At 36.8% G+C, this 14,737-nt stretch overlaps 1 protein-coding gene and 1 long non-coding RNA gene across 9 annotated transcripts in view; one reads left to right on the top strand and one right to left on the bottom strand.

The window, feature by feature from the left end:
- The window catches only part of LOC129493109 (uncharacterized), a 29,287-nt gene extending 28,980 nt beyond the window's left edge, over window positions 1–307 (bottom strand). Inside the window, exon 1 of the long non-coding RNA XR_008661042.1 lies at window positions 204–307. This is a non-coding gene — a long non-coding RNA (uncharacterized lncRNA). The remainder of the gene's footprint in view (window positions 1–203) is intronic.
- LOC129493076 (uncharacterized) overlaps window positions 1–14,737 on the top strand; it is a 277,186-nt gene that overhangs the window by 194,792 nt on the left and 67,657 nt on the right. The gene's annotated exons all lie outside the window — the stretch shown is intronic.

Consider the following 14,737-nt stretch of genomic DNA (forward strand, 5'->3'; position numbering starts at 1 on the left):
TTCAGCTGCAAATAGAGGGACTTAAATTAGTTATGAAGTCAAATACCCAGATGAGAGGACGATTTACCACGGAAATGGGATTTTTGAGAAACCATCATTTCCAGAGCTTTTACATAATGCTATTCCAGAGGCTAGAGATTTATATATTCATTCCCCACTCTCAGATCCACCCTTTTGAGTCCTCCAAATACTAACGTATTTACTGGCATTGTGAATGTCATTGCCATATTCTTTCCAATCATTTCATATCGAGGCATGATTCAAACCTCTGGTTTATTTCACTGCAAGTGGACCTTGCTTGAGAGCCATTAGAACACATTTTTGGACCGGTTTATTATGGCTAGTGTTCCATTATTGGAATGTTAAACACAAGGGAGTTATTTATATCCTACTGCTCAAGGTCATCGCCAAGGTCTGATTGCAAAAATTTAAAAAAATGCAACCTCAGGCATAAATGGATTAAGGGAAAAGCCCGACAATTACATCGACTAGCCAACATCATAGGACCCCTGCAATCCAGGCCATCGCAGGCCAAGGTTTTTGAAGGAAGCCCTCAAAGAAAGGAAGACCCTTTTATTATCTGGATTCATGTGAGTTTGCCATTTTGCCATCTGGTGGTTTTCTGCTGTAATTACAACCATTTACCAGTTAGGGAAACAATTTCACCACAGACTTAATGAGACAAAGTCTTGTGATTTTGAGAAAAGGGAGGCAGCCATATATAATTATTCCTCTTTCTGTATCTACCTGCTTTTCTGTATAAGAGACATAATAAGAATGCCCAAAGAGAATTCTGATGTCTGTGGCATATACTTATGATTGTAATGATCCTAAAGGAAATCTGAAAGACTGAAGCTGACAGATACTACCGTATGCTATAGTTTGAATGTATACCCCAGATCTCATGTGTTGGAAGCTTAATCCCCAAATTCATACATTGATAGTATTTGGAGGTAGGGCCTTTGGGAGGTAATTAGGATTAGATAAGGTCATCAAGGTGGGGCTCCCATGGTGGGACTGATGGCTTTATAAGAAGAGGAGGAGGGAGCTGAGATGGCATACTCTTGCCCTTTCACCTTATGATCCCCTCTGCCATGTTATGATGCAACAAGAGGGCCTTCTTTAAATGCCAGCACCATGCTCTAGGACTTCTCAGCCTCCACAACCATGAACTAAATACACTTAATTTTTCAAAAAAATAAATTGCTCAGTTTGTGGTGTTATGTTACAGCAACAGAAAACAGACTAAAACACCATATTACCAGATGCCACATAGATATTGCTTTCTGATGGTGTATATGTGTCTCTGGATGTGCAATGGATATTTTTGCATCAAGAAAACGTTTGAGAAAGTGTTCTGACCTACTCTAGGAGAAAACCGAATAATAAGCATAATAAAAAATATCTCTTTATGAGTACAAACATGCATATTCATACCAAAATGCTTTCTACCTTAGTTGTAACTCTGCGATATCTAGTAAGACATCTATTTCTCAGCAGGGGCTCCCCAAAAGTCTAAGTCATAGTTAAAAGGGAAGTTTAGCTAACCTGGACCCATACTTTAAAAATTCAAAAGTTGGCCGGGCGCGGTGGCTCAAGCCTGTAATCCCAGCACTTTGGGAGGCCGAGGCGGGCGGATCACGAGGTCAGGAGATCGAGACCATCCTGGCTAACACGGTGAAACCCCGTCTCTACTAAAAATACAAAAAATTAGCCGGGCGTGTTGGCGGGCGCCTGTAGTCCCAGCTACTCGGGAGGCTGAGGCAGGAGAATGGCGTGAACCCGGGAGCCGGAGCTTGCAGTGAGCCGAGATCGTGCCACTGCACTCCAGCCTGGGCAACAGAGCGAGACTCCGTCTCAAAAAAAAAAAAAAAAAAAAAAAAAAAAAAAAATTCAAAAGTTAAGTGATCTTTTGTTTCACCTTAATTTTTTACGATTGTTTTTGTTTTACCTCATTTTCATGATATTGAAGTATAACGTCACAAAGAGAGTCTAGACATTTTAACTTTAGTAAATTAGAAATCCCCATTATCTCCTGGTATCTTATGATTTTAAATTTCTGTTCATGGGACCTAATGACTATAAACAGAGTGAAAAATGCAGCTTTGAAGTCTGGAATTCCTCTGGGCTTTTTAGAAATGATTCCTTCTGTTAACCTGTGAAGAATCCCTCATTAACAGGTCCATCCTTCAATATCTGAAAGGAACTTATAATATACCACCTACAGTGCCTTAAATTGCGCCATTAGCAATTCAAAACATCTAGTTTGCCTGGGAGTGGGTAATGTGAGAGAGTGAGAGAGAGAGAGTGTGTGTGTGGAGTAAGGACACATTACCGAGAAACTTAATAATTTGTTCTGGAAACGACTGGTCGTGACTGTAGAATGCCTGAGTAAACCCGAGATCATGGATGGTGACCTCCCATTTGTAGGCTTAAGTATTAGTATCTACATAGGCTAGTATCAATTTTTATGTCTAAAAATTACTTTGTGTTTGAATTACATTTCTTTTCTCTTTTTTCTTTTTTTCTGAGCAGAGCCTTGCTCTGTGGCCCAGGCTGGAGTGCAGTGGCTCAATCTCGGCTCACTGCAAACTCCACCTTCCTGGTTCAAGTGATTCTCGTGCCTCAGCCTCCCAAGTAGGTGGGATTACAGGCCTGAACCACCACACTAAGCTAATTTTTGTATTTTTAGTAGACCTAGGGTTTCATCATGTTGTCCAGGCTGGTCTTGATCTCCTGACCTCAAGTAGTCCTCTCGCCTTAGCCTCTCAACGTGCTGGGATTACAGGCATGAGACACTGCACCCAACCACTGAATTACATTTTTGTTTATGTTTTGTTCAAAGAATTATGTATATTCATTTGCTCAAGAGAAGTATTTTAATAGGAACAGTTGAAGAACGTGTGTGCTGGATGATGCCAGAAGTGTTTGTCTTCAACATTGCCCATGGCCTGGAGAATCTTGAGAAGCGCTGATTTAGTCAGTTCTTCCAGCTTGCATCCTGCTCACTCCAGAGATACTTGTTTTCTTTTCTAGGCTAGTGGTTGTAGCCCACAGAGACAAACGTTGTTAGGAACTGAATGCATCAGAATCTGCCGCACATTTCACTCGAATTGATGATCTTCTCTTTTTCATTCTTTTCTCCAACTGTTGCTTGTATTCCAAGCTTATTTCTTTTTTTTATTTTGTTGTGCTATAGGGACTTGTATAATATTGTCTGCTCACTACTTCTTGTACCTTCTGAAACCAGCAGAGCGTTTTTTGGGAAAATACTCCAGTGTCTTATCTCCTAACTCTAATCCAGCCATGGTGAACACAATGCTGGGTGCCATGTTCTTATACCCTCCATATTAGACTATAGTTGATGGTGCAAGGATAAGCACTGGACACACGGAGGACCAATCATAGCTGGTGCTTGGAATGTTTGAGCTTGGGCATCTAGAGATAATATAAATCAATCCCTCTCTGACAATGGGTGGGAAGTCACGTTTGAGAGCTGGCAGCCATTATATTTTCCAGCACATTAAGGAAGCCAGTTTGCCATAGAAGAGTATGAGGTTGACCTTTCCAGAAAGTAGAAATAATAATTTTGCAGCGTTTCAATCCTAGATTCTATTTGATCCTGAGGTAACTTACCTTTCAGCTGTTACAAAAGATACCTGTAATTTATTGTATATATCCCTTAAATATATTTTTCATTTTTGGATAACTTTGTACAGTTTGAGTTGACATCAGTGGACATGGAGAATGTTTCTACTTTGGCAATTTTTTTCACACATGTACATTGTAGAAAAGCCTTGACAAGTCCATAGCTTCTGACATGGACCTGTGGTTCCCTTGTTTTCTCCTTAGAAGGCTAAAGAAGACATTTAAAAAATGGAGTAAATAGGCCAGGCATGGTGGCTCATGCCTGCAATCCCATCACTTTGGGATGCCAAATCGGGTGGATCACCTGAAGTCATGAGTTTAAAACCAGCCTGAACGACACGGTGAAACCCCGTCTCCACTAAAAATATAAAAATTAGCCAGGCATGGTGGCACGTGCCTGTAATCCCAGCTACTCAGGAGACTGAGGCAGGAGAATTGCTTGGACCCGGGAGGCAGAGGTTGCATTTAACCAAGATAGCACCATTGCACTCCAGCCTGGGCAACAAGAGTGAGACTCCATCTCAAAAATTAAATAAATAAATGATAAATGGAGTAAGTAAAAGTAATCAAGGAAGTGGTCATATAAAAGCAGTTTTGAGAAGGGCTTTGGACAGGACTAGTTCCTGCTTGACTTCTCAAAGCCCAAGTCTGCTGGGATAATGGGTCTTAATGTCCCCACAGTCTTTTGTCCAAATCTACTCGAAAATGCAGCTTGTTTATCAGAGTGATTGCATGTATTCATTAGCTTTAATTATTGAAAGTTCACTTCTATTTGCAAAGTAGTTTTAAGCATAAGCCTTACTAAGATTTGGCTTCTTATCTGATAGAAATCTCACCCAGCTCAGAGGGATTCAGGACAACTCCTTATATTTGATATCTACAGTGAAATCAAAACATAATCCACAGCGAACTTGTGCAAGTTTGTATTAAAAGTAAATTGTACCCAAATTATTCACTTTAACATTTGCTACTGAATATGGTGATTTCATTGTTGTTGATGATGACCTAATACCTTTCTACGGAAAGGTTGCATTAGGTGAAAGTAGTAGTTGACCCCATCAGTGTGAACAATTCAGTTGGTGGCAGTATATTCTCTAATTAGGAAAAATGCTAGAAAGACTTCCTAAGAGTCCTGTGTAATGGGGGAATTGACCATCTCTATGAAATTGTAAGAAAATCTCATTATAGAGACCATTGTAGAAGCAAATGGATCAAGTGAAGCAAATGCATTTAAAACATTTTTCTTCACTCACTGGAGATTGCTCCAAGCTTATGATATTAACGAGCTGCTTTACCACTTCCTCCAAAAGTCTCTGCAGAGAGTCCTGGGCTCAGAAAAAACCAGCAGACCTGAATGTTAAGAGAGCTTTTCAAAGTAAGAGTCTTTCCCCACTATTCTAATAATTTGAATCTGTTTCTCCCCTGAAATCCCTTATTTCTGTAACTCTCATGTCTTTCTCAGTGCCATTAGTCGTAACTCCACTAATTTTTAGTTCACTGCTGCTAGATCGGTTCCCATACAGATTTAAGTATATTTAAATATAGTTGCATCGGAAAGCTGTCATGTCATACATTAGTCAACTGAACCACTCTATCAACACCACCACCTTGAAATAAAGAGAAATTTGATTCAAGTGCATACCTGCTACATCTACATTAATCATTCAAACGGGGAGAATTTTGAGAGTAGAAGTGAATACTATTTATCATTCTACTGAATCAATAGGTGAAAATTAAACATTTTTCAGAAAGGAGTAAAAATTCAGAAAATACATAGAGTTTCTTAAATTTAGGGATTAGGATTCTATTCACATTTCTATTGGATAGGGTGGTGTGTCCACCCACCCAGCTCCCATTTATTTCTCTGAAAACTACCTTTGTTTTTGGAAAGTCTTGTGTCATGACCCCTGCTATGTAGGAAGGTGGCCAAAGACTCCACCTTTCTGGGCAAAACTAGAATTTGAGTTGAACCAAAGTAGTGGTAGACCCAGACCAAGATTAGCCAATCAAATGGTTTATTTACCAAGCAATTTAAAATTGAGATTCAAAAATACTGGTTGGTCCATTGGTATTTTAAACTGAAAGATCACATAAGCAAGGCATTGATAATCATGCGAACGTAGACCCAGGGAAATTGCTTTGCAGAAGAAGAAAATCATGAAGAAGACATGTAGAGTGAGGCAGAGTGATAATTTCATCTGTTTCAGAGAAAGTGGAGATAGGGATTGTCTGTGCTTCTGCTTTTTTCCGGTTCTGGGTTCCATGATGTACCTGGGACCAAAATGCACTTGAATATTCTTATAGTGAAGTCTCCCTTTTATGTAAGATGGTTTAAGTATGTCTCTTTTGCTTGCAACCCAATGTTTCCTAACAAAGGTATATATTAGTTTAAGAAGCTCTTTTCCTGTATATCCCCTATTAATTCCAAGAACGTGGGCTAAGCCTTGGTCTTTGCAATGAATGTTAATATGAGAAAATTATGATTACTTATTAAAAGTAAATATGCTTTAATTTCCTTAGGGAATCTAAAGACCAATTAAAATATGCCTTATATTTGAATTGACATATAATTAGACTTGATGGGAGAAATGGTATTAAGAATCTAATTTTCTGGTTTTTCCTCCTTGCTTCAGAGTTTAGCTGGTGTTTGCCTTCAACAACAGGAAATACTTATGAGGTAGGAAGGCTATGGGCATATTCTCCCTAGTTCTTCTGCTCTTATTATTTTTTATTTTTTCAAACCTAAATGGGCTACTCCAACTTTATCAAATTATTTTAAGGTTCTGAACATATGCTAACTTTCAAGGAGCTTCAGATATGGTAGAGTTTGGCTCTGTCCCCACCCAAATCTCATCTAGAATTGTAGCTTCCATAATTCCCATGTGTTGAGGGAGGGCCCCGATGGGAGATTATTGAATCATGAGGGCAGTTTCCCGCTATACTGTTCTCATGGTAGTAAGTAAGTCTCACGAGATCTGATGATTTTATAAGGGGTTTCCCCTTTTGCTTGGCTCTTATTCTCTCTTGTCTGCCACCATGTAAGATATGCTTTTCACCTTCCACCATGATTGTGAGGCCTCTCTAGCTATGTGGAACTGTGGGTCCATTAAGACTCACATGGATGAAATGGTAGTTCAACTCTTTTTTTTTTTTATAAATTACCCAGTCTCAGGTATGTCTTTATCAGCAGCATGAAAACAGACTAATTACAAGGTGCAAAATTCTAACATGCCAAGTTCTGAAGATTTAAGTAAAAGAAAAAAAAAATGAGAGTGAAAAAGCCCACTTATCAAATTCTATAGAAGGAGTGAAAACTGCGCACATGAAGGAAAGTACACCTGTTTACATAGCATAGATCAGCAGTATTAAAAGGACAATCTGGATCCAGAGATGATTTCAAAGGGTATGAATGGGTTTTATCTCATAGAAGCATTACAACACATTCTCATTTCCATGGAGATTTGTCTTGCTGCAGTCAAAAGGAAAACAGAAAGAAAATCTGCCATGGTAATTTAGCAATGAAAAATTAATAACTGCTTTGTTGTTTAATGATTACTCTTACCTTCTGCTATCTACCTGATAATTAAATTAGAATTATTTGTAAATATTAGAAGTGACCTTGCTATAGAAGGCTAGAATGCCAATGTCTATTGCTAAGCTGATTTTTTCTTAGTTTACAGTTATAAACTATACTGCACACTTATTAACTGATAGACTATCAAAGGGCATTCAATAACTGAATCTGAGATCGCAGGTTGATATTTTGGTCAAATCATGACAACCCTGTAGTTAAAACGTTTATATATCATGTTGATGCCTCCAGAAGCATTAGCTGGCCACATCTTTGGTAACAAAAAGAGGCTTCATTACTCTTCATGAGGCCATATTTTCCCATATTTAGAGGAACATATTAGTATGCGAAACTTGGGAATATGATATTTCATAAACTACTATTTAACATATTGCAGCTAATCAATCTTATCTAAGATTTTTTTCAATACATGCTAAATGGTTGGTTTTATAAAAGTGCAGGCCTTATGCAGTGCAATGGTGTTGAAGGACTGGACCAACCTTAAGTTGGATATTTAAATGTAGATTTTCAAAAAGGATGTTGTATCATTCAGGGTTCAGCCAGAGGAACAGAATCAATAGGAGATATATATTAAGAGATTTATTACAAGTAATTGGCTTATATTATTGTAGGGGCTGGCCAGGCAAGTTGGAAATCTGTAGGTCAGGACATCAGGAAGAGCGAGCTGGAATTCTCAGGCAGGGACTAAAGCTGCTTTCCCCAGGCAGAATTTTCTTCTCTTCAGGGAAGTCTCACCTCTGATTTAAAACCTTTGAACTGCCTTTATCAGCCCTACCCTTACTTAAAGTTCAACTGTTTATAGACTTTAATTACACCTACAAACTACCTTCATAGCAACACCTAGATCAATGCTTGGTTGAATGATTGAGAACTGTAGTTTAGCCTGGTTAGTACATCAAAAAAGAAAATCACAGATGTCTAGATAGTGCACTAACACACAAAGTGAATCTCAGATGTAATCTCATGTTTCTTAGTGTTGAAGTAAATTAAAATGGAGACCAGGCCTGAAGAATCCCTGAGCAGACAAAACCAGTTAGGCCTCATAAGTGACCTCAAACTTGCTTAAGTTGCAAACATGAGTGAAACTTAAGTTGGGTCATTTCTGGTAATGCTCGTGTTAGACAGAAATAAAAGTTAGTCCCAGCCAATCGTAAGCAGTCGACTAACATACAATTATGTGATCTGGGACTTTTCAACAAGGTACCTAAAACTAGGCAAAGAAATCAAATAATTCCTTGTTTTGTTTTTGTATTTTTCTTTTCTTTTAAAGCCATTATTTTAGAATCAGATACCTTTGCAGGTTTTTTACAAAGGTATATTGTGTGATGCTAATGTTTGGAGTACAAATGAAACCATTACTCAAGTAATGAGCATAGTATCCGATAAGTGCTTTTTCAGCCCTTGCCCCCTGCCCTCTTTTCCCCCTCTAGTAGTCCCCAGTATCTATTGTTCCCATGTTTATATCCACATCTACCCAATGTTTAGCTCTCACTTATGAGTGAGAACATGCAGTCTTTGGTTTTCTTCTCCCATGTTAGTTCACCTAGGATAATGGCCTCCAGCTTCATCCATGTTGCTGCAAAGGGCATGATTTCTTTCTTTTTTATGGCTGCATAGTATTCCATGATTTATATGTACCACATTTTCTTTATCCATATCACTGTTGATGGGCACACCTGGGTTGATTCCATGTTTTTCTTACTGTGAATAGCCCAATGATGAACATACAGTTCCATGTGTCTTTTGGTAGAACAATTAATTTTCCTTTGGGTATTTACCCAGCGATGGGGTTGCTGGGTCAAATGGTAGTTCAACTCTTCAATTTCTTGAGAAATCTCCAAACATCTCTCCACAGAGGTTGAACTAATTTACATTACCACTAACAGCATCTAATTGTTCCTTTTTCTCTGCAGCCTTGCCAACATGTTATTTTTTGACTTCTTACCAAAGCTATTCTGATTGTGAGATGGTATCTCATTGTAGTTTTCATTTGCATTTCTCTGATGATTAGTGGTGTTGAGTATTTTTTCATATGTTTCTTGGCCTCTTGTATGTCTTTTGAGAAGTGTCTGTTCATGCCCTTTGCTCATTTTTTAATAGAGTTGTTTGGTTCTTTTTGCTTGTTAATTTATTAAGTTCCGTATAGATTCTAAGTACTAAATCTTCATTGGATGCATAGTTTATAAATATTTTCTCCCATTCTGTAGGTTGTCTATTTACTCTGTTGATAGTTTCTTTTGTTGTGCAGAAACTCTTTAGTTTAAGTAGGTTCCACTTGTCAATTTTTGTGTTTATCGCAATTGCTTTTGAGGACTTAGTGAAGGCCAATATCAAGATGGGTATTTCCTAGATTTTCTTATAGGATTTTTATAGTTTGAGATCTTACATTTAAGTCTTTAATCAATCTTGAGTCCATTCCCAGCATCATTTATTGAGTAGGGAGTCTTTTCCTCATTGCTTATTTTATCAACTTTGTTGAAGATCAGATGGTTGTAGGGGTGCAAACTTTTTTTCAGGTCTCTCTATTCTGTTCCATTGGCCTGTGTGTCCAACAGCAGTACCATGCAGTTTTGTCATCGAAAAAATAAATCTCTTTAGGTTTGGTTCATTGTTCATAATTCTCCAATTAATTAATTGCTCTTTACTCAAATACACACTAAATGTTTATTGTGCCCCAGATTTTTCTTTAACATTAGTGACTGGTTAATTCCTTCATGAATCAAACGCATTCCAATTCCAAGAGATCAAGTTGAAAGAGACACCCTTTTTGTTTTGCAAACCATGGGATTTATGAAAAAGATGAAGCATGGGTGATGGAGAGAACATTCTCAAAGAAGCATAATCTCCAATTTGAGAATAAACATTTCCTTTTTTTATTATTATTATTGTACTTTAAGTTTTAGGGTACATGTGCACAATGTGCGGGTTTGTTACATATGTATCCATGTGCCATGTTGGTGTGCTGCACCCATTAACTCGTCATTTAGCATTAGATATATCTCCTAATGCTGTCCCTCCCCCCTCCCCCCGCCCCACAACAGTCCCCAGAGTACGATGTTCCCCTTCCTGTGTCCATGTGTTCTCATTGTTCAATTCCCACCTATGAGTGAGAACATGAGGTGTTTGGTTTTTTGTCCTCGTGATAGTTTACTGAGAATGATGGTTTCCAGTTTCATCCATGTCCCTACAAAGGACATGAACTCATCATTTTTTATGGCTGCATGGTATTCCATGGTGTGTATGTGCCACATTTTCTTAATCCAGTCTATCGTTGTTGGACATTTGGGTTGGTTCCAAGTCTTTGCTATTGTGAATAGTGCCGCAATAAACATTTCCGTTTTGCCTTGAGTTGAAAAAAAAAAACCTCTCTTTTTAATCTTAGCATTAATCTAAAAACAGGTGACTATTATCCTGCATAAATGTTTTATTTCATTGACATTGTCTCTAAATGATGATTCAGTGGCAAACCTGAGCATGAGTTCTGAACTACTACTTCTCTTTCTGTGTTTCACAGATCTTAGAAATTTTATTGGAGGATGTCAACAGGGATTAATGAAAGTATTTCCTATTATATCATATTTAAACACATAGATGACAGGAGAGTAAACTAACTCATAATAAATAGCATGTGTTAATGCTTTCATCTGAATTTAAAATGGTGGTTTTCTAATAAATTTATCATGGGTTAGTATTTTATTGGTCAAAAGGGGATATTATACTTTATTTACAAAATGATGGCATTTCTCCCTGGTGGTAATAGATTCTATCCATTTCAGACATAGCCAATGGATGCGATTTTGTGTGTGTTATTCAGATCAGCAGATAAAGATGACAACCAGACAGACATGCTTGTTGTTATCTTCTAAAATCTGACTGACATATTAAATATTGTTCAGGTCTGGTAACTCTATGGTAGTTTATCGTCTATTTCTTTTATGTGTATTTTTCTAATGGCTTAAAATGTAAAATTTTTATATTCATTTGTGTTAATGGTTTGACAACCTGTACACTCCATGTCATTTATTTCCTAGTTTAGAACAAATATTTGTATTACGTGTTATAAAAGTCCAGTGCCTCTGCATGTCTGGAAGTGGCATCAAATTACTTTTTTCTTTGTTTTTGTTTTCATTTTTTCTCATTCTTTCATTCCATATTACAACAATGAAACTAACAATCTCAAAAACTTATTAGCTACCATTACTGAGTGCCTATTATTTGCCACTAATCCTGCTAGGAGCTTTACAATTAATCTCTTCTTATCCTTTATGAACATTCTTGCATAGTTTTATTTTTCATTTTATAGATAAGGAAAGTAAGAGTTAAAGAAGTTAAATACCTGGCTTAAGATCACACAGCTTCTTCACATTTGAGCTGCTAGTTCAGCTTGTATCTCTCTGTTTCCAAACATAAATTCTTCTCTACCATTTCATCTATCAAGTTAACTTATTATTTGACTATATACACAACTGTAGATACCAAGGGAATGGTGATTTTCAAAAGATGAAATCTTAAGGCAACTTTTTCAGGTAGATAACTGCCTCTAGAAACTCGCTCTTTTAGGAACGGACTCCATACAACTTATAGGGAAATATCAAAAACAGTCAGGGTCACCATGAAACTCTAATTCTTACTCTGGTTTGAGATTTATAATTCTTGGGGGTATGGAGGGTTTAATTTAAATAATACAAAACTTACTTTTATATTTACATATATTTAAAATCATGATGTCTAAGCAAATTAATTATACAATTAGGATCATAGGGCAAGTGTTTAGCCCATGTTATAGAACTGGCTGATTTAAGGCACTTTAGAAGTACCATTAACATATAAAAAATTGCTGTGCTCCTTTGAAAGAGGTCTACTTATTATCTATTCATTAAAGCTGATCAAAGAATTTTGCTTGATAATGATTTGTTAGCCTTCTTCAAGTTTCTATATTTACTGAAAAGTCATTAACCTGCACCCTTTAAGCATATCATATAACGGCTTTGGTTCCATACTAATCATGATTGTTCTCTCCAATTGGTCCTCATCAGTGAAGTTTTTCTATATATAGAATATGCTTAGGTCATATGTGGTGGGTTTTTTTTTTTTTTTCTCACAAAATCTTAGATATCTAGACAGAACTAAAGTGTCGGACTGCATTCAGAAATGACCATTGGACAGATATTTTGATGAATTTTGCTCAGTGGTATCAGGATTTATGGTTGTAATGGCCCCTGGAGCCGTGGGACTACATAAAGACATCACAGTCCAATTCATGGTTATTATTTTGGGTTATTGTCGTTACCCTCATGAAACCAAGAACCACGAATCACATGAGAGGTTTATAGTGTGACAGACAGCTCACGCCCATCCCATCTCAAAAGTCTGCATTAATATTTTCAGAAGACTTAGTTAGTACATAAGAACTCTCTTATTTCAGCCCAAGTTTTTGTCAATCTGTTTCCAAATCCTGTCCTCTTGCCACTCCAAAATAGGAGTGTTCATATCACATTACATCACATGGTAGAGAGAAGGGCAGAGGCAGAAAGAGAATGTTATTAGAAAAGAGTCATGAGAAAACATCCCCACAAATTAGGTAACATTGATTCTCAGAAGACACAGTCTCTTCCTTATAATCTCTGAGAATCCAGCTATAGTCAAGGAAGGATATCTCACTTTGAAAGGCATGGCCTAGGGCCTTCTCCATGGCCAGAGATACCCAAATTATATAAATTCCACATATTGTGAACAGATGAAAATGATTTACACACAATAGGGTGGGGGCATAGCCCAGCTTAATAGGTAGGAAAACACAAAGCTGGATGGCACTGCTTAATACAAGTTGGCAGGGATCTGAAACAGTGCCTCATCTGAAGAACATGGAGAGAAACATTTTTAACCAGATGATTTTTAACATCAGGAAAGGATTGAGGCTGCAAGAACCACATGATTTTTTTTCTGATGAATTAAACTTTCTTTTTCCTTCCAAACCAGTGAGTGTGTACAGATACTTCCAGAAGTACCTGAGTGTTCATTGTACTCATACGTGTTCTGGGGACATGAAGTCTATAATATTATGCTTTGAGCTACACTATCATGCAGTGGAAGAGAAATTGCTATCTTGCCCTGTAGTTTCTGTGCTTTCTGCTAACTACCACTTTTACTGAGTATCTCAACTTCATTTCCTAAGTAAATAGCATTAAACTTGTCACTGCTAATTTTCTCTCAACATCTATTAAATATCCACATTGTGGATTTGTTTTTGACAGGAAAATTTAGGCTGTTTCCATTTTATGTTTCAGAAATATGTCAAGGGAAGATTAGCTCAGAGACAATACCTGTCATGAGCCACAAAGAAGACAGATGAGTGTGTACAAACTTAGCTATACAGTTTCTTTAAAAAATTAAATCTGATTACCTGTCTATAAGTGCAAACTATTTTGATTAAATTCTATAAAACAGCAAAAAAGAATTTTAGTCAGTGTGCCAATGTTTTCTTTCAGAAATCACATCAACTAACTGGTTTTCTACCATTTGTAATTGTAATACTAATTCTGCCACTATGCATGTTGAGAGAGGTGACAGCAACATTTTCTTCTTATTTTTCTGGAAGCAGTTGTTCTTTTAGGGACAGGTCCTTCAATCCCTCTATGAAAAAAAATCACAAAGGCAAACATAATACCAAAATTTGAATAAAATTTCAGAGCATCATGAACACATTTTTACCTCTCCACAATCCAAATGTAACCATCTAGAGCATAGATTTTTGACCTTGTCCTAAAATTGTATAGTTCTTGAAACTTGTGATATCATATTAATCAATTTTGCATTATTCAGAGTCTGATTTGATGCCTTGAAATAAGGTGGCTCTTAAATATTTGTAGAATTGATTAGCATAGAAATAAAGTAGGATCATTTTTACATTTACATTATCAAGACCAATTATTTTTTAAAAAAAGATATTCTAATCCCTGCTCTGAAACAGAATAGAATCCAGAAATCGAAATCAACTCACACATACGTGGTAGACTTATTTTTAATAAAGGTACACAAGTGATTTAGGAAGGAGAGTATATCTTTTTAACAAATGGTGCTGTAAGAACTGGCTATTCATATGGGAAAAAAGTGAAACATGGCCATAACTAACATTACGCATAGAAATTAACCTTAAATGGAGCATAGAACTAAACACAGATGCAAACACTATAAAACTTCTAGAAGAAAACATAGTCAAAAATAGTTGTGGCATTGGAGTAGAAATTTTTTTAGGGCATAAAATTCATAAACAATAATGAAAATCATTGATAAACTTATCAAAATCAAAAAGCTTCATCCTTAAAACACACAAATAATAAATGAAAATTCAAACCACAGATTGGGAACAATTATTTCACTATATCTGAAAAAGTGCTTGTATCCAGAATTTATAAAGAACTCTCACAGCTTAATAAAAAAATGACAAACCACTCAGTTAAGTAAATGGGTCAAAGATTGAATAGGATTCTCGCAAAA

Source organism: Symphalangus syndactylus, chromosome 1 (genome assembly GCF_028878055.3).
Source record: "Symphalangus syndactylus isolate Jambi chromosome 1, NHGRI_mSymSyn1-v2.1_pri, whole genome shotgun sequence".
NCBI classification, from domain to species: domain Eukaryota; kingdom Metazoa; phylum Chordata; class Mammalia; order Primates; family Hylobatidae; genus Symphalangus; species Symphalangus syndactylus.